This window comes from Mobula hypostoma, chromosome 2, assembly GCF_963921235.1.
Source record: "Mobula hypostoma chromosome 2, sMobHyp1.1, whole genome shotgun sequence".
NCBI lineage: Eukaryota > Metazoa > Chordata > Chondrichthyes > Myliobatiformes > Myliobatidae > Mobula > Mobula hypostoma.
Genome location: NC_086098.1, coordinates 201581407 through 201603685, shown reverse-complemented (window position 1 = coordinate 201603685; position 22279 = coordinate 201581407). Strand labels below are relative to the sequence as shown.

At 41.7% G+C, this 22279-nt stretch overlaps 1 protein-coding gene across 7 annotated transcripts in view; it reads right to left on the bottom strand.

Annotated features, from left to right (window-relative positions):
- Positions 1-22279, bottom strand: part of LOC134342810 (extracellular sulfatase Sulf-2-like) — a 352386-nt gene that overhangs the window by 303125 nt on the left and 26982 nt on the right. Inside the window, exon 1 of one of the 7 annotated variants that reach the window (XM_063041406.1) lies at positions 3757-3871. The exons of the other annotated variants lie outside the window; for them this stretch is intronic. The gene's annotated coding sequence lies outside the window, so the exon portion shown is untranslated. Of the gene's footprint in view, positions 1-3756; positions 3872-22279 lie in introns of those variants that run through there. 7 annotated transcript variants of the gene reach the window in all.

Sequence of the window (22279 nt, the reverse complement as noted above, 5' to 3'; positions counted from 1 at the left end):
CTCTACAACACTCTGCCCTCTGTGGGCAAGCAAATTCTGAATTCACAAAGCCAAGATTCTCTGGATCTCATGCGCCCTGACTTTCTGAATGAGCCCATCATGGAGAACATTCATACTCTGCTTTCATCAATTTGTTTTGTCACTGCCTTGAAGAAGTCAATCAGGCTTGTGAAGGACAAAGCCTCACAAAGCCAGACTGATTATTCCTATCAGACCATGCTTCTCCAAATGCTCATGGTCCTGTCTCTAAGAATCCTCTTCAATAGTTTTCCCACAACTGAAGTAAGACCGATTGGTCTGTAATTCCTATGCTTATCCCTATACCTTTCATGAACAAAGGAAGAACATCTGCCACCCTCCATTCTTTTGGTACTACACCTGTGGCGAGTGAGAATATAAGGAGCATCACCAAAGGTGTAGCAAGCTCATCCATCACTTCCCGTAGTAACCTGGAGGTGTATCCCATTTAGCCTCAGGGAGTCATCTGTTCTGATGCTTTTCAACTGTTCCAGCACATCCCCTTTCTTAACGTCGACATGTTCCAGCACATTAGTCTATTCTATGCTGACCTCATATTCGTGAGGGCCTCTCTTATTGATGAATACTGGAGTCTTCATTAAGGATCTCCATTCCCTCCTCTGACTCCAGATATATGTGTTTCCTCTTTTACCCCTGATAGCGTTATAACCACGGATTCGGCAGTGCAGCAGATACAGAAATTGTGCTTGTGGATATGCATGTGTCAGCTAATTATTATTTCATTGTGATAGTATTTAACGCCATTCATTCCATCGTAGTAATTCGAGACTTGGACACAGCAATGCTTCGTTGCCTGCTTACATTCCATCTTGCCTGAGAAATTGAATTGTCGTGTCAACTGACTCTGAAGACTAGCGATGTTCGTTTTATTCTTAGTTCTTCTTTTTCAGCCACAGTGTAGGCTTTGTTTTCCATTTGAGAGTTTTAGTTAATGGCCCTGTTTGTCCTAGCATTTATTATTTTCTTTTCCCCTTAACACTGTTCGCATTGAAGTCTATGAACTATCGACCTGCTTCAGTGTCTCTCACTCTCCACATGGGCCATATCTGAACTCAGTGACAGATAGGTCACTCTCACATCACTTCAGCTATACATGTAGAATATCTTGGGATTTTCTCTAATCCTACTTGCCAAGGTGTTTTTATGTCCCCTTCTAGCTCTCCTAAGTCCATTCGTAAGATCATTCCTGACTGCCTTATTATTCTCAAAATCCTTTCCCACTCCATGTTACCTAAAGCATAAGTATGCTTCCTTTTTCCTCTTGACTAGATTCTTCAGCATAAGTATGCTTCCTTTTTCCTCTTGACTAGATGTTCTACTTCTCTTGTCAACTATGGTTCCTTCATTTTACATCCTTTTTCTGCCTCAATGGGACAGAACTATTCATAACCCCATGCAAGTACTCCCTAAAAAACTTTCACATTTCCATGGTGCATTTCCCTGAGTACATTTAATCTCAATTTATGCTCCTAAATTCCCACCAAATAGCATCATAATTTATCATCCCCAAAACAATACTTCCCTATTCCATCGGCTTCTATCCTTGTAAAGGTCAGAGTTGTGATCAGTGTCTCTGAAATACTCACCCAACCAGAGACCTACACCTGACTAGGCTCATTGCCTAGAATTAGATTCAATATGGCCTGTCTTCAAGCTGACTTGAACTTCCTAAACACATCTAACAAACTCTGCCCCATCTAAACCTTTTGTACTAAGGAGATGCCAATCAAGATCAGAGAGGGAAAGGAATGCCCAGTTGAACTGTATTTATTTCAGTGCATGATGATTAACAGGTAAAACAGATGAACTCAGAGCATAGATTGGGTCTGGGGACTGGGATTTTATAGTCATAACTGAAACATGGCTGAGAGAAGGGCAGGACTGGCACCTCAGTATTCCAAGATGCAAACATGACAGAGGAACTGGCGAACATCCATTCAAAATGACTAGGCATGACTCAAACACTGTCAGCACTGTTGTCAGCAGAATTTCAATGGAAATCAGGAGATGTATACACAGTGAGATAGATCAGCTGGTCACAGCAACAACTTCACAAATAATGACAATGAGACCAAGGAAATGATGGTGGACCACGTGAAGGGGAAGTCAGAAGAGCACATACTGAGGGATCAGTGGTGGAAAGGAAGAGCAGCTTCAAGTTTATGGGTATCAGCATCTCGGGGGGTCTTTCTGGGCCCAACACATTGATGCAATCATGAAGGCAGCACATAAGTGTCTATACCTCATTAGGAGTTTGAGGAGATTTAGTAGGTCACCAAAGACACTTGCAAGTTTTTATAGATAAAGAGTGGAGAGCGTTCTGACTGGCTGCATCACAGCCTTGTTTGGAGCCCCCAGTGAACAAAATCGTAAGAGGCTGCATAGGGTTGTACAATTCCATCATAACATAGCCCTTCCCACCACTGAGGACTTAAGAGACAGTGCATCAAGAGAGCAGTATCCGTCATTGAAGACCCTCAACATCCAAGACATGCACACTTTGTGTTACTTCCTTCAGGGAGGAGGTACAGGAGACTGAAGGCACACACTATGTTTAACAGCAGTTTCTTCCCCTCCATCATCAGATTTATGACCAGTCCCTAAATCCACTACCTTGTTATTTGCCTATTGTAATGAAACCCCACCGGTTTCCTTGGCTGCACACGGAATGCCGGAAAAAAAATTGATGGGCCGAATGGCTCAATTCTATTCTTTTGCCTTGAGGGAGTCTAGGGAAGACACACTCCGGTCCCACCAAACCTGTGAGATTGAAATGGCTCTCCCACCTCAAACCCCGGTTTGTGTGGACGTTATGTAATTTGCAACCCTGTTACAACTCAGTGCCAAACAACAACAGACAGCACACTGCATACGATTAAAGGAATTATATTTATGAATCTTAACTAAAGGGTTGGTTAGGAAAGATAAAATGAAAAGGGCCCATTCTAATTAAACAGTCAAATGTGCACCAGTTGGAGCTTAATTCACTAATCCTCAGTCGATCTCGCCACCTGGCTCCATCGAATCATGATCTCCCCACCAGGTCATATCCTACGACCAGTTCTCACCAGCGTCTTCTCTCCATTTTATGCCGAACAAAAGACCCAGCTCACATTCCAAAGCATCCGTTATCTGTAACTATAACCCACACACTGCTTCTATAGAAAGACCATTATGTTAGCAGATTGGAGGGTGTTACAGTAATATTTGCTTCTGTAACTTAGAATATTTTATTGCACTGTACTGCTGCCACAGTACAACAAATTTCAAGACATACGTCAGTGATAACAAACGAGATTCTAAGTTATACTATTAATAAATGAAATTTAAGTATTAACAAAATGACATAAATAAAACTCCTAAAGATTTTCTTGCATGTTTCTCTTTCCAGGATCACTGGCACCACTTAGATGAAGGCCAGGATAAATCTGAGTGGCCAGATGTGAAGTTCCTTTCTCCAAGACGTCATTGTTCAAATACCGGACTTAACATTGACTCTAGTAACAGAGTAAGAGGTCAGGTGCACCAACATCCGACCTTCAAGATTTTTTTTCAAAATTTCATGTTCAGTGTACAAGCACAAAAGTTAGAGAGGTCCTGGATATTAAATGGCCGATAGCCAGCAGTTCCCCACTGAACTTCTGTCTGCTGTTAAGCATGATTTGGCTTAGACACATTTTACAGATACATTGGCTTGGCAGTTATAAACAGACTTACAGCATATTAAGTGAAGTTCCAAGTCAATGATCCAACTCAACTATCTCCAGAGATCCCATAATCACAGAAGCTGGTCTTTAACCTATTTGATTTTTTCCATTTGATATATCAAAAGTACAAGACAGCTGAGCGTACTGGATATAGGAAGGGCAGTGGGAGCAGAAACGTCCCAGCTGCTGTACTGAAGATCTATGCTCCAGAACAAGACAAGCTGTTCCGCTGAAAGTTACAACACTGGCAACTATTCAACAATGTGGAAAATTGTTCAACTATGTCTGTTTAGAAACAGCGGGACAAATGCAATCAGGTTGATTACCACACGATGAGCCTGCTCTCAGGCTGGTGAAAAGTTTCATCAACAGTACCAAAGTGCACTCAGCATTACCTTGCTCACCAATGCTCTTTTCAGATTTTGCTGGAACCACTTGGCTTCAGATATCACCACTCTCTTGGACCAAATCATTCTACAGGTGGGATGAGAGCATCTCACTTGACACTGACACAGTATTTGTCCAATTGTGGCACAGAAAGCTTCAGAAATTTGGAGTCAATGGACGAGAAAGAGAAAACACTCGTGGATGGAGATGTATCTCTGTCATGGGGCAGGGGCCAATGGGAGAGGACCCAAATGCAAGACACAAACACTGAAGTACTAGGAACAGGACTTGACTAGAGAGCTGGGTTAGGGATGTGATTGGATGCAGACTAGGAGCTGGCACAAGAACACAGACTTCGGCTAGGACATTGGTTAGGCAAGCGGGACCAGGACAAGGAACTGGGAACTGGGAGCCTGGGCTTGGACTCCGAGCCAGAGACTGGACAAGGACCCAGAACCTGGGCCTTTACTCAGGCTGGGACCCCGGGCGAGGACATGGCATGGCTACAGGTCTGGACATGGCTTGGGTTCCTCGAGGCGAGGACATGACAAGGCTTGGGTTCGGACTCTGAGCCAGAGACTAGACTAGAATCTGGGTTTTGACTCAGGCTCAGACTCCGGAACTAGGCGAAGCCATGACGTGGTCTTGGGAGACAGGACTAAGCGAGGCTATAGGACAGAACGAGAGACTCCTGGGCAAGACGAGGGAACTCCAGCACAGGACAAGGCACATGGACAGGACGAGGTTCTTGGACGTGGCTTGGACAGGACGAGGGAACTCCAGAACAAGAGCCTTGGTAATCTTGGGAGACAGGAACACAGAGCTTTGGTCGAGGGATAACAGGAACATGGAACACAGAGCCAGGACCCCTCCTTGGGAACAGGACGTAGGGCGGGGACTCATACACAGAATGCTGAACACGACAAGACAGTTCCCAACACTAGGTAGCGGCAAACAGCCAGACCTACCTAGCGAAGGCATGGACACAGAGATGGTTCTCAACACAAGGTAGCGGCAAATGGCCGGACCTACCTAGTGAAGGCATGGACACAGAAACAGTTCCCAACTCAAAGTAGCAGCAAACAGCCAGCCCTACCTAGTGAAGGTGTGGACACAAGAGGGTTCCCAACACAACAAAAGACAGTTCCTTATCTAGGCACAGCAAGGCTCCAGTCTTGGTCCAACGGTAGAACTTGACAGTGATACAGGCGAGATTGCAGGCAAGTCTTCAGGCCAAGGCTTCAGGCAGAGGTCACAGGCAAGACTTCAGGCAGAAGGTGAGGTGAAGGGCAGAGAAGGGAACAGTCCAGCAACTGAAGCTGAACCCAGGAGCTGTTTATGTAGCCAGCCCAAGATGAGAATCATGTGCTTCAATTAAGACACACACAGGACAGGGGAAAACTGGAAAACCTGGAATAAGGATCGATGAACTGGACCATGAACCGGAGTGCGGACATCACGGACTGGACCATGACAATCTCACTTTAAGGGAAGAAGTAAAATTCTTGTGGGTCAACCACACCTGCTCCAGAGGACATCCTTTTAGAGCAGGAATGTGGAGGGAGAAATACAAGGTGATAGGTGAAACTAGGAGGGGGAGGGCTGAAGTAAAGAGCTGGGAAGTAAACTGGTGAAAAAGATACAGGGCTGGAGAAGGGGGAATCTAATAGGAGAAGACAGAAGGCCATGAAAGAAAGAAAAGGGGGGAGGAGCACCAGAGGAATGCAATGGGCAGGCAAGGAGATAGAGAGAGAGGGAAAAGGGGATGAGAAATGGTGAAGCTGTGAGAGGGCATTACAAGAACTTCAAGAAATCGATGTTCATGCCATCAGGTTGGAGGCTACCCAGATGGAATATAAAGTGTTGTTCCTCCAACCTGAGTGTGGCCTCATCACAACAATGGAGGAGGCCATGGATTGACAACTTGGAATGGGAATGGGACGTGGAGTTAAAATGAGTGGCCACTGGGAGATCCCACTTCTTCTGGCGGATGGAGCATTCGTGCTTGGTGAAGCGGTCTCCCAATCTACATCAGGTCTCACCGATATAGTGGAGGCCACACTGGGAGCACCAAACACAGTATATAATCCGAACAGACTCACAGGTGAAGTGTTGCCACAACTGGAAGGACTGTTTAGGGCACTGGATGGTAGTGAGGGAGAAGATGTAGGGGCAGGTGTAGCACTTGTTCCGCCTGCAAGGATGTGCCAGGAGGGAGATCAGTGGGGACAGATGAATAGACAAGAGAGTCATGTGGGGAGCGATCCCTGTGGAAAGCAGAAAGTGGGAGGAAGGGAAAGATGTGCTTGGTAGTGGGATCCTGCTGTAGATGGTGGAAGTTGTTGCGAATTATGTGCCAGACGTGGAGGCGGGTGGGGTGGTCCATTTCTGACTCCTCCCTCCCCAGTCTTGATCTCTCTGTCTCTATCTCTGGAGACAGCTTATCTTCTGATGTCTATTATAAACCCATGGACTCTCACAGCTACCTAGACTATACCTCTTCCCACCCTGTTACTTGTAAAGATGCCATCCCCTTCTCTCAGTTCCTCCATCTCCACTACATCTGCTCTCAGGATGAGGCTTTCCTTTCCAGAACAAAGGAGATGCCCTCCTTTTTCAAAGAAAGCGACTCCCCTTCCTCCACCATCAATGCTGCCCTCAACCGCATCTCTTCCATTTCACGCACGTCTGCTCTCACCCCATCCACCTGCCACCCTATCGGGGATAGGGTTCCTCTTTACCTCACCTATCACCCCACAAGCCTCCGCGTCCAGCACATAGTTCTCCGCAGTGTTTGTTTTGCTTGGATTTCCAGCATTTGCAGATTTTCTTTTGTTTGTGGATGCTCACAACAATCTGTTTAAATTGTGTCTGGTAATGGATATTTGATGTTTTAGCATAAGAACTGAGCTAAATGGAAAATTAAACTTGCAGCTATACAACTGAATCCTAGCAACCTTCTTGTCGCTAAATCTGTTTAGCTATGACAAAGGATAACAAGTCAAACTGATTTATATAGATAACATAGTATTTTAATAAAGTGGAATATAATATCTGGATTGTACTACAAACATCATTCACCTTCATATGGAACTCTGAATTGAGTCATGTTATTGAAATATACAATAAACTATTAATCAAAAGCATATTTTCCCCACTAAAAATGAGTCAGGATGGTGCAAATTGTGCAAAAATTAAATTATATTAAATCCAGCCATTTATAAATTAGATTTCTAAACTATAACAATGTCAGCAGTTCAATAATGTCCATTATGGGTCACTTCAGGATTTCAAAATGGTTCAGCATTCATTCTGTCTGAATAACTAATTTCCTCTCTCATAACATGACTAATGTTTAGCCAGGGATAGTTACATAATTTAAAAAAGCTGTAGAGGAGGTAAGTAACATCATCCAAGGCCCTGAACCTCCAAAGAACTGAATCTAATCACTTTCAGAGAAAGGAGAACTAATTGTAAACTATAGCCAATTCCTGATAAGGCAGGATTCCATTTTGTTTGCTTAGTCAGACCCATTGGATGTCATTCACAGTTGAATTAGATAATTGGCTGGAAAATCCAAACGTTAAAAAGAAATCCACATACTCAGTTAGTACTTTAGATCATAGTATTACTTTGTAGTTCAACGCCCTTTAGTTGAGCAAAAGAGTATACACTTTGCAAAAATGTTATTTTAGATTTGGAGGAGTTGCCAGGAATTTGCTTAGATGAGAGAATTGTTCACATTTCAAGAAGGGAACTAAACTTCATCCCTGAAATTCAAATCAGGTTGCTGAAGATGGCATTATTACAATGTTGAAACAAGTTTATTTTAACAGGGTCTAAAGAAAACTGAATTCCAGAGGAAGAGAGAAAAACTTACTGCAGGTAAAATGCAAATGAAGCATCTGACAACTTTTGACTAGATTGTAAAAATATGACAGAACAACAGGTAATTAAATCAAATCAAGTTCCATTACTATTCAAACCATACATAGATACTGCTGGACGAGACAGCGTTCCTCTGGGGCCAAAGTGCAAAACATTCAAAATAGCAAGCAAACGTTCAAAAATAGTGATAACATACTTCAAAATATTGAGTAACGAAGCAAATATACTTGAAAAAAGTAGTATATATATTATCCAAGACCCTGAGCGATGATGTCCAGCAATCGATGGTACAGTCGCCCGGCAGTGTACAGATGTATGGAATCCAGCTTGTCATTCCACTGCACGAACACAGTAGGGCAGCACCGATGGACAAGACCAAGCCCCAACCAAGCTCAACCACACTGTAGCGCTTATGCGTCTCTCACCTGGTCTGCAGCAGCAGGCAAAACCAAGGCTTGAGGCCTAGCTCTCACTATAACTGAGGCTACACAGCTCCCATGTTGACTGTTCCTCCACCAGACAGGAATAACAGGCTGTAGCAATTAACATTATCACTTTCCAACAGAGTCTTGCGATTGCAAGTAAAATATCTGAGACAATCTCCCACGATACTGCACCAACTCTGATGCTTCTGAGTGGGCAGCAACATGGTCTGCAACCAGCTCCGCTGACACATTAGTGAGTTCCTCTGATATCCCGACAGGCTCCTCCAATATCCCGATTGGCTCCTTTGACACTTTGGCCGACCCCTTTGACATCTCGACCGACCCCTTCGACACCTCAGCCGACCCCTTCGACCGGCTCCGTCACTAACAACAGTCCAGCTACTCCATTCAACAAGCAGCCCTGCAGTACCCAATTCTGTTGGAGCAGAATTATCTTTGGATTGTAAAAAAAAATTTACAAAGAAAAATACACCTTTGGTTGGCCTCCAAGAGGCTGCTGAATATGCTCGCGCCGCCATTTTACCCAAAGATCTCTTGAAGGTAACCAGTGTCCAATGGCAGAAACAGTGATCAACAGATGTTTGCCAAGATCAGATATTGAAACTCTGATGATATTAAATCTTCGTCTTCAGAAGCAAATTAAATTATGTTAAAATACAGTTAATTATTTGTCCTGATAGTATAAATAAGGGGAAAAAAATTAACTTTGGATGATTGTAATAGAAACAGTAACATCCTTTGCTAAAAGCATAATCTGATCCGTTGTCAAACTGATGAAAAATGAGGGAAATTTATAAAGAGTGCAGTACAGAAAATGTTAGTTGTTCCTGCAAATTGTATAATAAATTAGTTAATAGAAATAGAACTTCCATAAAATTTTAAGAGTAACTTTTTCCTGGTAAAAATATGATTTTCTGTACAGATAGTGAACATGAAAGACTTGAATTAGCAATAAAGAGCCCTAAATCAAAAATCATAAAATATCTAGGTATTGAATTAATCTTATTACATGTTTAATCTGTCCAAAGAAATTCCAAACAGAAACAGTTACCACAGGAACAATGCAAGAAGATGTTGGTTAACTAACCCAAAGGCAAATCAAAGGAGGCATCATGATCTACCATAATTAATTGTGCGTTTTTGCTTGGCAAATGCAGGAACAAATGATACAAAGCATATTGTGTAATTTACAGTTAGAAAGTCATTAGTTCAATTGTTTATGATACCTTTTTTATCATTAATATTTTATACACTACTCCAGGGGTCCCCAACCTATTTTGCACCGCGGACCGGTTTAATAATGACAATATTCTTGCGGACCGGCCGACGGGGTGGGGTTGTTCAAGTAGGGTTGCCAACTTTCTCACTCCAAAATAAGGGACAAAAGTAGCAGTCAAATATGGGACACTTGTGTTTACCCCGAGAAAGACTACCATGACCATGAAACCTTGCGCGGGCACCTGTGTGTGCATGTGTGACGTGTGCATACATGACGTGCTCATGTGTGTACGTGCCGATTTTTTTCTACAAATCGGTTTTGGCTTAATCTTCCTGATTCTGTTAAGTGAAACTGCACTGTACATACATTATTTCTACTTTATATAGGCTGTGTATTTATCATATCATTCCTGCTTTTACTCTATGTTAGTGTTATTTTAGGTTTTATGTGTTATTTGGTATGATTTGATAGGTTATTTCAAGTTCAACAGTGTGTGACAGGGAATGAGGAAAGGTGCAGCTGACTCATATCATTTCATAGCGCCAAATCATATCATTTCCTCGTGGCCCAGTAGCACATGCTTTGCAGCCTGGTGGTTGGGGACCTCTGCACTACTCTAACAAATCCAGGAATCTTATGTTGAATGAACATTACAGTTAATTATGTTTAATACTAACCTGCTGTAGGTAAAGTAATCTTTAAAGAAGAACAATATGTATTGATGCTGGTTTCTTCATGTACAGAATGTCCTTGTTATGCTTGAAAAATCCCTTTGGTTGTCCATCACTTTAGCTCTACACCAGACTTCTAATTGCCTGGATATAACAAAAGTACACCCATTCTGACCTGAAGTTGAGGAATTGCCCTCACAGCTGTTTTGGCTCCTACTAAATTTAGTGCTAATGAACAAACATATACGTGCTTCTCACTCGACACAACATATTTCGGCAGGATGACTGTTGTGGTGCATAAACAATTCCAGTCTAAGGTAAAGATTGGAGTCTAAAGTTTGCATTTGTTCTGCTGGTTTATTTCAGAATGATATGCCTAAAACCAGTCAACCCAGCGAGGAATTTCAAGTGCAAATTGCTTACTGCGTTAGGAACTGACCACACAACCAGATCCATAAATTGATTCCAAATGGGGATCTTTAACAGAGATTTTAAGATTATGCTTGCCTAGGTTTGATACATAGATATCAACAAGCAGCCCCTTGATATTTTGTACAATTTTAAATATTTTAGATTATGAAGAAACAGTTATTGTACATCTGTTATCACAGCACACACAAAATGCTGGAGGATCTCAGCAAGCCAGGCAGCATCTATGGAGAGGAATAAACAGTCATTTGTGGAGGGAGTTCCATTAATTAATACTGTGACACCTCAAGTGTGGTAATGGTATGGAATGGGCAATGCACTACCCAGTAAGATTGATTGGTGAAACTTTATAAAACATCATAGATCTAAAAACAGGGTGAGGATTTTAACTATGGTTTATTAGCAAACTGAATAGAAATTTATAAGGAAAAAAATGAAAATTGAAAAGTTGGTTGAACTGGACAAAAGGTATGATTTATTGAAGAGGAAGAAGCTGGCAGAGAGGACAATGGAGAAGTCACATGGAGAAATTCTTGTTTGTTTTTTTAGTGTTAAAGAAGCACAGAAGTGTGAGGTATTGCACTTTGGAAGGACAAACCAAGGTAGAACATACAGGGTTAATGGTAAGGCACTGAGGAGTGCAGTAGAACAGAGGGATCTGGGAATACAGATACAAAATTCCCTAAAAGTGGTGTCACAGGTAGACAGGGTCGTAAAGAGAGCTTTTGTTACATTGGCCTTTATTAATCAAAGTATTGAGTATAAGAGCTGGAATGTTATGATGAGGTTGTATAAGGCATTGGTGAGGCCGAATCTGGAGTATTGTGTTCAGTTTTGGTCACCAAATTGCAAGAAGGATATAAATAAGGTTGAAAGAGTGCAGAGAAGGTGTACAAGGATTTTGCCAGGACTTGAGAAACTCAGTTACAGAGAAAGGTTGAATAGGTTAGGAGTTTATTCCCTGGAGTGTAGAAGAATGGGGGGAGATTTGATAGAAGTATATAAAATTATGATGGGTATAAATAGAGTGAATGCAAGCAGGCTTTTTCCACTGAGGCAAGGGGAGGGAAAAAAAACAGAGGACATGGGTTAAGAGTGAGGGGGGGAAAGTTTAAAGGGAACATTAGGAGGGGCTTCTTCACGCAGAGAGTGGTGGGAGTGTGGAATGAGCTGCCAGACGAGGTGGTAAATGTGGGTTCTTTTTTAACATTTAAGAATAAATTGGACAGATACATGGAAGGGAGGTGTACGGAGGGATATGGTCTGTGTGCAAGTCAGTGGGACTAGGCAGAAAATGGTTCAGCACAGCCAAGAAGGGCCAAAAGGCCTGTTTCTGTGCTGTAGTTTTTCTATGGTTTCTATGGTTTCTAAGTCTGAGGACCCACTGGCAGCCATGAGCCAGGTCATGGTGCTGGTTTACTTGTGAGTCTGAGGTTAGCATCTGGCTAGTTGTAGTACACACGTTAGCACAATCTGCTATCTGCCGCTATCCACATATAACCATGCTGTTTAAGCTGAGTCCAGTGTTTCCCGTGGCTGCAACGTTGGGTCTGCAAAGAAACACAAATGTCACTTGTCAAGAGTACCACCGATGGTCCTATCCACCAAGAAGCAAAACCCAACCCTTTCTTTTCAGACAACTCCCTTATCATGACCTGGAATATCTTCTCTCCCTGATCAACAATACGTTGCTACTGCTTTGCTCAGTCCCTGTGTGTGTTAACCTGATTACAATGGTCCTTCACACTCCCATATAATCTTATTAAATTGCTTTAGTAGTTTTTTTCCTGTATACTTGCAATTTTTGTTGAGTCATGTTCCATTTCTCTCTTTGCCCCATGATCTGCACCCTCGCTGCCCTTCTGCACCTTACTCTCCCCTTTTAATTGCTGCCACTTCTGCAGGCAGCTGCACTGTTTCTTAACAGTTCTTGAATGTCTTTGACATTTGGCACCTCCGGGCATGATTCCCACACATTGTCCTATCTCCCCTCCTTGCTTGTGGTCGCTGACTCTCATTGGACCAAGGTGTCTCTGGGGATCTCACATGTTCATGGTCCCTGTCTTGTCTGTGTGATTCCACCCTTTCCTGAATCTATAGCACCTGCCTTACTCAGTGTGTCTATCCCCAAGACAGTACCCTCATTGTCTGGACACACCCTTAATCTCAAATCACTGATCTCACTTTTCTCCGCCCTCATTCCTTCACCGGCTACACTGGTAATGTAAATCGGCTCTCTGGTTTATGAGCAAGGGTAGGTCAGTTATCAACACTGGGGGCGGGGGGCAGACAGAGAGGGAGAGAGATAATCAGAGTGGATGTGAGTGAAGGACAGAGAGGGAGGGGGGTAGGGGAAGGGGAGGGGTAGGGTCAGAGAAAAGGGAGAAGGGGGTGGGTGTGGGGGAAGTGGAGGAGCAAAGGAAAGGGGGAGGGGGGAGGGGCAGAAAATGACATCATAATTTTGAAAAATGTCAGTGTCATTAATAAATAATGTACTGCTGTGCTTTCACTGTGAAGTATCCAAACTCAGATTTCGGTGAAGTGCACAAAAGCATAAATGAAAAATGTACTCGGCACCAACTGGTTTACTGAAAGGGATCTAATTGAACTAGATTTGCACAGTTGTCAGCCTCGTTTCTACTGGGAATAGCCTGAAAATCATAATGCAGCTCTAAATTTGCAAGTTCTCATTGAAAGCTGCATCGTGGCTGCTAGGGGAAACAGAATGTGTCACATTCTTGCATTGAGAATGCTTCTGAGATTGGAATAAGGTATGTGATTTGAATAAAGGGAGCTCTGCACTTCATCTAAGCATATTATACCTAGCCTGCTCTATCTCTGGAAATTGGAATGGCTATATACTTTATCACCCTCTTCTCCAAATGGAAAGAAACATCATTTGGTGTTTAAAGACTTCAAAGTGAAGTAATGTTCAAAGTTTCTTGAAGTTTCCAATCAGATTAAATTTCTTCACACTGGAGTTCAGAAGGATGAGGTCCTTTTGTTATTTTATGGGACAAAATGTGGTAAGACATTTGGCAGACAAAGACTTACCAAGTGTTTGCAGTATCACTGACACCAGAGATTCTGCAGATGCTGGAAATCTTGAGGAATGCACACAAAATGCTGGAGGAACTCAGCATGGAGGGAAATAAAACATGAACATTTTGGGCTGACCCTCCAATGTTCTGTGTGTGTTACTAGTATCATTATTAACGTTACTTTCATACGTTAATTCTGTTTTCTTCACCACAGATCATGACATTGATTTCTTTTCAGGTTTCACAAAAAACTGGGAAAACCATACCTTGTATAGAATAAATTTCCAAGAAATAACTCCATACTTGTCTGTCACCACTGTGTCATTTGATGATGGGCACCAGACCCAGAGAGAAAGGCGCGTTTCTGGAAGAGCTATACCTCATTACAGATTGAGCCACACTTATCCTGTCAGATTCTATTAGTTTATTGGACGTTGACAGGTTTCTGCATTAAAGGAACTACAAATAATCTCAAGGACTGCTTTTTCTCTGCCCACTTCCCTTATCTGCAATGCACTAAATGAATTTATCAGACTGAAAATTACAAGATTACTCACAACAGTAATGCAGTTTTGACAGATTTTTGGTTGGCTTTACTTAATTTTCACCATTGATTCTATGTATTCATTAAAACCTATTGTTCTGGTGGAAAAGCAGGTTTTGCTCTTAACATTTTTTTTCTTGCACAGGGACTACAATATGAAAGAAATAAGAAAGAAGATATTTCTGAGGAATAGAGTCTGATCTTAAATCTTCATTTTTAAATGACAACAATGGTCCCATTTTTAAAAAGCAGCTCAGAAAAAGTAACAAAAATCCTGTAGGATTTGCAGCTTGTTCTGAAAGGATTCATGCCATGAAGACACTAATTCCTTGAGGCAAGGCTCCCAGAGGATCAAGGAATCAGGCATACTGGTGAGTACAGCCAATTTGCAGTGTTCCAGCTTTCCTTGTGATTGAGTTTAATTACCGGAACAATGTGAGTGGCACAAATCAGGCATGCTGATCTCTGCACTGATTCACACTCCCATCAAGCATGGCTCTACTCCTGGCAGAACTTGAAAACAGAAACCGCAGGAGCTCTAAATATATCATTGTCTTTGCTTAATGGAGAAATAAGGATCACAAAACGGGTTGGTGGCCTAACTGCTCACTTCTGAGAATCCCCACTGCTATTTCTCGTTAGAATTAGGGGGGCCCCCATGCTCATTCAATGAATTATTTTTGTAAGCACATGAGAAGCTGACCTGGGAGCACAATAATAATCTGAGCTCTTTCCCCCAAGGAATTATCACTAATCATTTAGAACACGTCCTTGGAGTTTAAACCCCAGGGTTTGGATGTAGATTCTGGAGTATTGTTCTTTTCAGGTGAGGGCTCACAGAAAGAAGTGTGAAGATGCTGTTGATAAGGAACTTGTTTATAATGATGACATGTAGTGAAAAAGGCAAAGCAAAAGATTTCAGAAACAACTTCATCAGAAACATTGAGTGGATGATCTTTCCAGGGTTCAATGTGGTTTTTACCACTTAATCAAGAAACAGTTGAGTGCACTGTGTGCAGCAAAGAGCGAGGCTCTCACAACCTACCAAATCTAGTTATATAGTCAGTCAAGCTGTGCTAGTGTTTAACAATGTGAACATTCCTCCAATCAAATAGAGTACAGCGACAATTAGAGAACGACGAATCAAACTTGACCTAAACAGGTATTCTCATCAGCCCAGGAGTGAGCAATAATGCTGGCAAGTTACACTTCTTTCCCCCAACAACCTGCTCACAGGTAGTTGCTTTAGGTTCTACCAGCACAACTCAACAACAAAACTCATTGCAGCTCTGGTTCAACAAGAATTCTAAAGAACATAACATATCAAAAAGAATTAGAGAAGTGATGTAAGCCTTATATTAAGAAGCATAAACAAATGTAATACCAAACAGTTTCTAAAGTCCTCAGAAATTAACTGAAATTGGGGGAAAGTTCTCTGTACCAGGTGTTAAATTTATTGTATTGATTTTGTGTCCTGAGCAAATTGCATGAGAATGAGGATGGCATGTGTACATGAGTGTGTGATTGAGTATGGTGTGTGTGTGTGTGTGTGTGTGTGTGTGTGTGTGTGTGTGTGTGTGTGTGAGAGAGAGAGAGATTGTGAGATCAAGTATGGTGTGTGCGCACGCGTGTGTGAGAGATCGAGTATTGTGTGTGTGTGTGTGTGTGTGTGTGTGTGTGAAAGTATGGTGTGTGTGTGTGCGTGTGTGAGATTGAATATGGTGTGTGTGCGCACGTAGGTGTGAGAGATTGAGTATGCTGTGTGTGTGCACGTGGATGTGCATGTGTGTGTGTGTGTGTGTGTGTGTGTGTATGCGTGTGTGAGTGTGTGAGATCGAGTATTGTGTGCATGTGTGTGTGATTGTAACATCGAGTATGGTGTGTGTTTGTGTATATGAGATCAAGTATGCTGTGTTGCTGTGAGTGTGGGATAAAGTACAACATGTGCATGTGAGTGTGAAATCGAGTATGGCATTAGAGTGAGAGTGTGAGTGTAAACATCAGAAGAAAGGCTAGCTCTATCTGGCTCCTAAAAGCTGCACTGAAAATTTGATGAGATAACATTTAATCCATAGCTCCATACACCAATTCTTACCATTTTCTTTAAATAATGTTATTATCATATATCTATTAGATAAATAGTTCACCCAGCATCAACTGCAAATGGGGAAGAATATTTCAAACTTTTATGACTGATGGGAGAGTCTAGTACGAGAAGGCATGACTTAAGGATTGAAGGGCACCCATTCAGAACAGAAATGCGAAGAAATTTTTTTAGTCAGAGGGTGGTGAATCTATAGAATTTGTTGCCACAGGCAACAGTGGAGGCCAAGTCATTGGCGTATTTAAGGCAGAGATTGATAGGTATCTCAGTAGCCAGGGCATCGAAGGTTATGGTGAGAAGGCGGGGGAGTGGGACTAAATGGGAGAATGGATCAGCTCATGATAAAATGGCGGAGCAGACTCAATGGGCCGAATGGCCGACTTCTGCTCCTTTGTCTTATGGTCTTATGGACTGCTGCATGTAGAAATATTTCCTGGCTTTGGTCCTGAAAGTCTGGCTCTAGTTTTACATTACGCCTCCCAATCTTAATCATTTAATCAACAAGATTTTTTTCCTCTTTCTTAAGCAGTTTCTTGAGATGGGGGATCAGTTATTTCCACTCCATTGTTGTGTGCTCTGTGGCAGCTAATGAAGCTAAGGGGACTGTAGAATCTTCCACTGATGAAGCAAACATGGGTAGCTTTTTAGGCAGGGCCTCTGCATGCTTCTAGAGTAAGGCTTCAAAGTTTCAGATACCATTCAAAGTTCCACTTCCAGTTGAGCAGTTGTGGGCTAGAGATGCCCAATGTCAGTGGAAATTATATATTTCTTCAAGGAGGCTATTGAGCATTTTCTTGAATGTTTTCTTTGGCCTGTCTAGTACTGTGCCCCATCCAGGTCCAACACATACTTACAATGCTGTGGTAGAAACTTCACTCTCTTGTATTAAAGTCTTTCAGATATAGTGGCTAACATCCCATTAATATTTTCAATTATTGTATTATCTGTGATAATTTAAAGAACCATAGGATTACAAGTCCTTCAGGAACTCAACAATTTCTTGCTTTTTCACTTTTAACAAATCGAAGTATCTGCTTTTGTTTGAAAATAGATGAAGCTGCGTTTCCTTACAACAAAATCAGTCTGTTATACATTTACCATGGAATAATTACAGCACATTCAGACCATGAAGTCCACGCCAATATTTTGCAAGAGCATTCCAATTCCTCTCCTTCCGGAGCACTTCCCTTTTGCAACGCATTATTTTCCTTCTTCAAACACTTAGCTAGTTCCTTTTGAAAACCATGATTGAATCTACTTGCATCCCTTTGAGGCATTTAAATTCAGATCATAACTACTCACTGTTTAAAAATATTTATTCCTCATATTGCTTGATCCTTTTTCCAGTTGCTTAAATTGGCACCCCCGATTCTCATTTCCTCTACCACAACAAATAACTTCTCCTGCCTCTTCGGGTCCCTTCATTATTCTGTTAACTCATTTCTCAATATTCTCATCTTCAGCAATCTATCCACATGAATAAGGTTATATAATCTTGGGACCATTCTGCTTTTTCAATGTTCAAAGTATAATGCAAGTTTATTATCTGAGTATATAGATGTCACCATATATAACCTTGAGATTTCTTGCAAGCCTAAACAGTAAATTCAAGAAACACAACAGAATCTATGAAAAGCCGTACCCAATGGTTCGGACAAACAACCAATTTGCAAAAGACAAAAAAAATTGCAAGTACAAAAGAGAAAATAATATAAATAAATAAGCAATAAATATCAAGAACATGAGATGAAGAGTCCTTGAAAGTGAGTCCATAGGTTGTGGGAACAGTTCAGTGATTGGGTGAGTGAAATTGACTGAAGTTATCCCCTGTGGTTCAAGAGCCTGATGGTTGAGTGGTAATAATCTTTCTTAAACCTGGTTGCGTGGGTCCTGAAGGTCCTATACTCCTGATGGCAGCAGCCAAAAGAGAGCATGGCCTGAGAGGAGGTGGTTCTTGATGATGGAGGCTGCTTTCCTCTGACAGCTCTCCATGTAGATGTGCTCAATGGTGGGGATGGCTTTATCTGTAATAGACTGGGTCATATCCACTACTTTTTGCAGGGTTTTCCATTCAAGAGCATTGGTATTTCTATACCAGTCCATGATGGAAACAGTCAATGTTTTCTCCACCACACATCTATGGAAGTTTTATCAAAATTTTATAAGTCATGCTGAACCTTTGCAAACTTCTTAGGAAGTAGAGGAGCTGTTGCACTTTCTTTGAAATTTCACTTGTATATTTAGCCCAGGACAGATCCTCTGGAACGATAACACCAAGGATTTTAAAGTTGCTGACCATTCTCACCTCTGATCCCCTGATGAGGACTGGCTCATAGACCTCTGGTTTCCTCCTCCTGAAGTCAATAATCAGCTCCTTGCTGACATTGAGTGAGGGGTTGTTGTGCCCAATTTCAATCTCCCTCCTTTCATTTTTTTCATTTGATTAATATATTAATGTCAGTTTAATGTATTCTTATATTAATATCAGTTTGTGATTTACTCTTTCCATCTACTCACTTGGAAGGTTGTCCACCTTTGAGTCTTATTTGTAATATTACTCAAATATTACTGAAATATGAAATACACAACACTCCTGTTTGCTTAAGCTAATATATACGCACACATACATACATACATACAATATGCTATATAATACAACCACTATATACACATCCATAGCATAGTGAATTTTAAATTGTTCCATTCAGGCCTGAAGATTTAATCGCTGTGGAGGATTTCTTATTCTTGTGGGATAGTGTCTTTCCTGACAAGAGCGTTCACTCTGCTTGGCAGATGAGACTTGTGGCTGTAAAACGATCTCAGGTTTTGGCGACTCCTCCATTGTGGTTGTAGGAGCTGACTCTGCAGCTGCAGGAAGTAGTGCTGGCAGCTCTATCCACCTTTCTTCTCTACAATTGACTCTACTTTCCTCAATAGATTGATGTGTCATCTCCAGACAACATCAGATGCAATCTCCGCTGTGTGGGAGAGGTATCCAGTTCTGTCCTTAATCTTTCCACATACACAGTTTTGATCATCTCTGTAGTCCCTCATCAGCAGTGAAACATCAAACTCCTTGTTTAAGGAGACTTTAATTTGTCCCAGTTGCTTGTTCTGCATACTCTTCTGGAGATTCGGTTTGAGAAGATCTAGGTGTGAATGCAAAGGGTGACCCAGGACCAGCAAAGCTGGTGTGTTGTTGGTTGTGGAGTGCGCACATTATATTACATGAGGAGGTAATTGGCAAGCGTCTGATTCAGTGTCCGTGTAGTGTGTTCTGCTGACATTGTTCGAGGTGTGTTCTTTAGACTCTGGACAAACCTTTTCACCAAGTCATTTGTAGCTGGATGTAATATGTCTTGTTTCATTCATTTTCAGGAATGACTGAAACTTCCCCACAACAAATTGTTGTCCATTGTCACCAACTAAGTGTTCTGGAATACCAGTCCTTGAGAAGAGGCTTCTCAACACATCAGTGTGTGAGGCTGTAGTGGAGACCATTGGGAACACTTCCGGCTGCTTTGTAGCCGCATCTACTACTATCAAGAAATTTGTGCCTATGAATGGTTCAGCAAAATCTACATGAATCCTCTGCCAGAGCGATGCCAGCCATTCCCAGGGATGGAGAGGCTCTGCTCTTGGCATTCTGAACAGTGCATGGCAAGCTGCTCGAGTTGCTGATCTATCCCAGGCCACCAGACAAAGCTTCGAGCCAACACTTTCATTTTCACCACAACTAGATGACCGGTATGTAGCTCCTCCAACACTTTAGCTCTCAGCTTGGATGGTACAACAACTCTCAATCCCCACATAAGACAACACCTGTCAAGGGCAAGTTCATCCTGGCACTGGTAAAAAATGGGGGAACTGGGATTTCTGCTGCACATTCCAGACATTTTGGGTGATTATGTAGACCTGAGACAGTGTGGGGTCTTTTCTGGTTTTTCTTTGGATCACCTCTGCTGTAATAGGTTGTATTTTGATTTGCATGAGGAGAATACGTCAACAGGAGTGTCCTCTTTTGTAAAATTTTCAGGTATTTCCTTTTCCAATGGCAAATAGGACAAACCATCAGCAGTTTCATGATTAGTCATCTTCTTGAATTCAATCTTGTAATTGTGTCCTCAAAGAAATAGAGTTCATCTCGGCATTCATGCTGCTGCTGTTTGTAGTGCACCCTTCTGTGGATTAAAATGGTTGCAAAGTTTTACACCCCAAAGCCGACCCAAGGCCTCTCTGTCAATCTGTGCGTAGTTTTTCTCTGCAGCGGTAAGGGAATATGATACAAAGGCTATTGGGCATTCACTTCCATCATTCATAACCTGTGACATGACTGCACCTATATCATAAGATGAGGCATCACAGGCAATCCTCACTGGATGATGTGGATCATTATGTTGAGGACAGTGGTTGATGTTACCATTTCTTTTACCTTTTGAAAACCACCGCACACTGCTTTGTCCATTGCCATTTCTCCCTGATCTTTAGTATTGAATTTAAGGGGTGAAGACACTAGCCATTTTTTTTTAACTCGAGCATCTTGCTGCTCTTCAACAGGTAGGTAGTTGTCTCGGGTTCGTTTAAAACTTCCTCGTTGCCATTGTTATATTTTGTAATTCTAAAACTTTAAGCTAATTGAAAGAAAAACACAGAGCCCAGAATAACTCGTGTATGTTAAATTTTAATTTAAACAAGGGTGTGCTTATGACAGAGCTGCATAATGATGTGTGCAATTTGCATACTTTTACATGTAACCCACAATGCATTATGTAAACAACAAGGAACACTTAATCAAGCAAAATATTTACAGAATTACTCAAATATTATTAAATACACAACAGTCCCCTCAGGTCTGTTGCAAATCTTTCCTCTCTCGCTGTTAATCCATGTCCTCAATTGTGTATTCAATTGACAGATTTAACTTCTGCTTTTTATGAAGGAAATCATCAAGTGTTTTCTGGAAGATCATAAACAGTACTTATCAGCAGAATTGCCACAGCTGAAAAATTATCATCAACAAAAATCATATCTTTATAAAAATTTGAATGAAATTTGTCTCACACTCTAAGACACACACACACACACACACACACACACACACACACGCAATCATTGTATAATGAGAGACATTTGCATCTTGCCCTAGTCAGAAGCCGCTTTAGCTTGTTAGCTAATTTCTATTAAATGACATGCAATGAGCACAATAAACATTGGATGCACATTTCTAAAGCCCTGCCACCTTTGAGAAAACAAACCTCTGGTTCCCAGGACACTACTTGTTAGACAATTGCCAAAGGTTAACAAGGTCATAAACAGGATCTCAATAAAGGTCACTCCAGCTTTATCCCTGCTCTTTCAACCACGGGATCAGATACACCCATCATCCCTCTCACCAGGGGTGACAAGGGATTTCAATGCCACAAGTGTGTCAGTTTATTATGTGGCTATTGCCAATATCAGAACACCCTGCTGGAATACTAACCAATATGACTGGCTCTGGTTCAGAATCCTATTCTACAAAGCAACTTAGGGCAAGGTGCCAGTGAATGAACAGGGTCCAGAGCAGTCAGAAGAAATTCCGAAAAAGGCTTCTTGTCTGTCTCGCGCCTTTACTGTGTTTTTTGAAAACCAAGGAGACATTCATAACACTGCTGAGGTTGTAGACAGTATTTGACACAATCCCTTACTTCATTTCATCATGAATATTCATTCACACATCACATTTACTGCTTACAGTAGTGGCTTGTTGAAAAGAGACTGCTTTGCAGAATGAATGCTCATGGTTTATTTAGCCACATTAATAA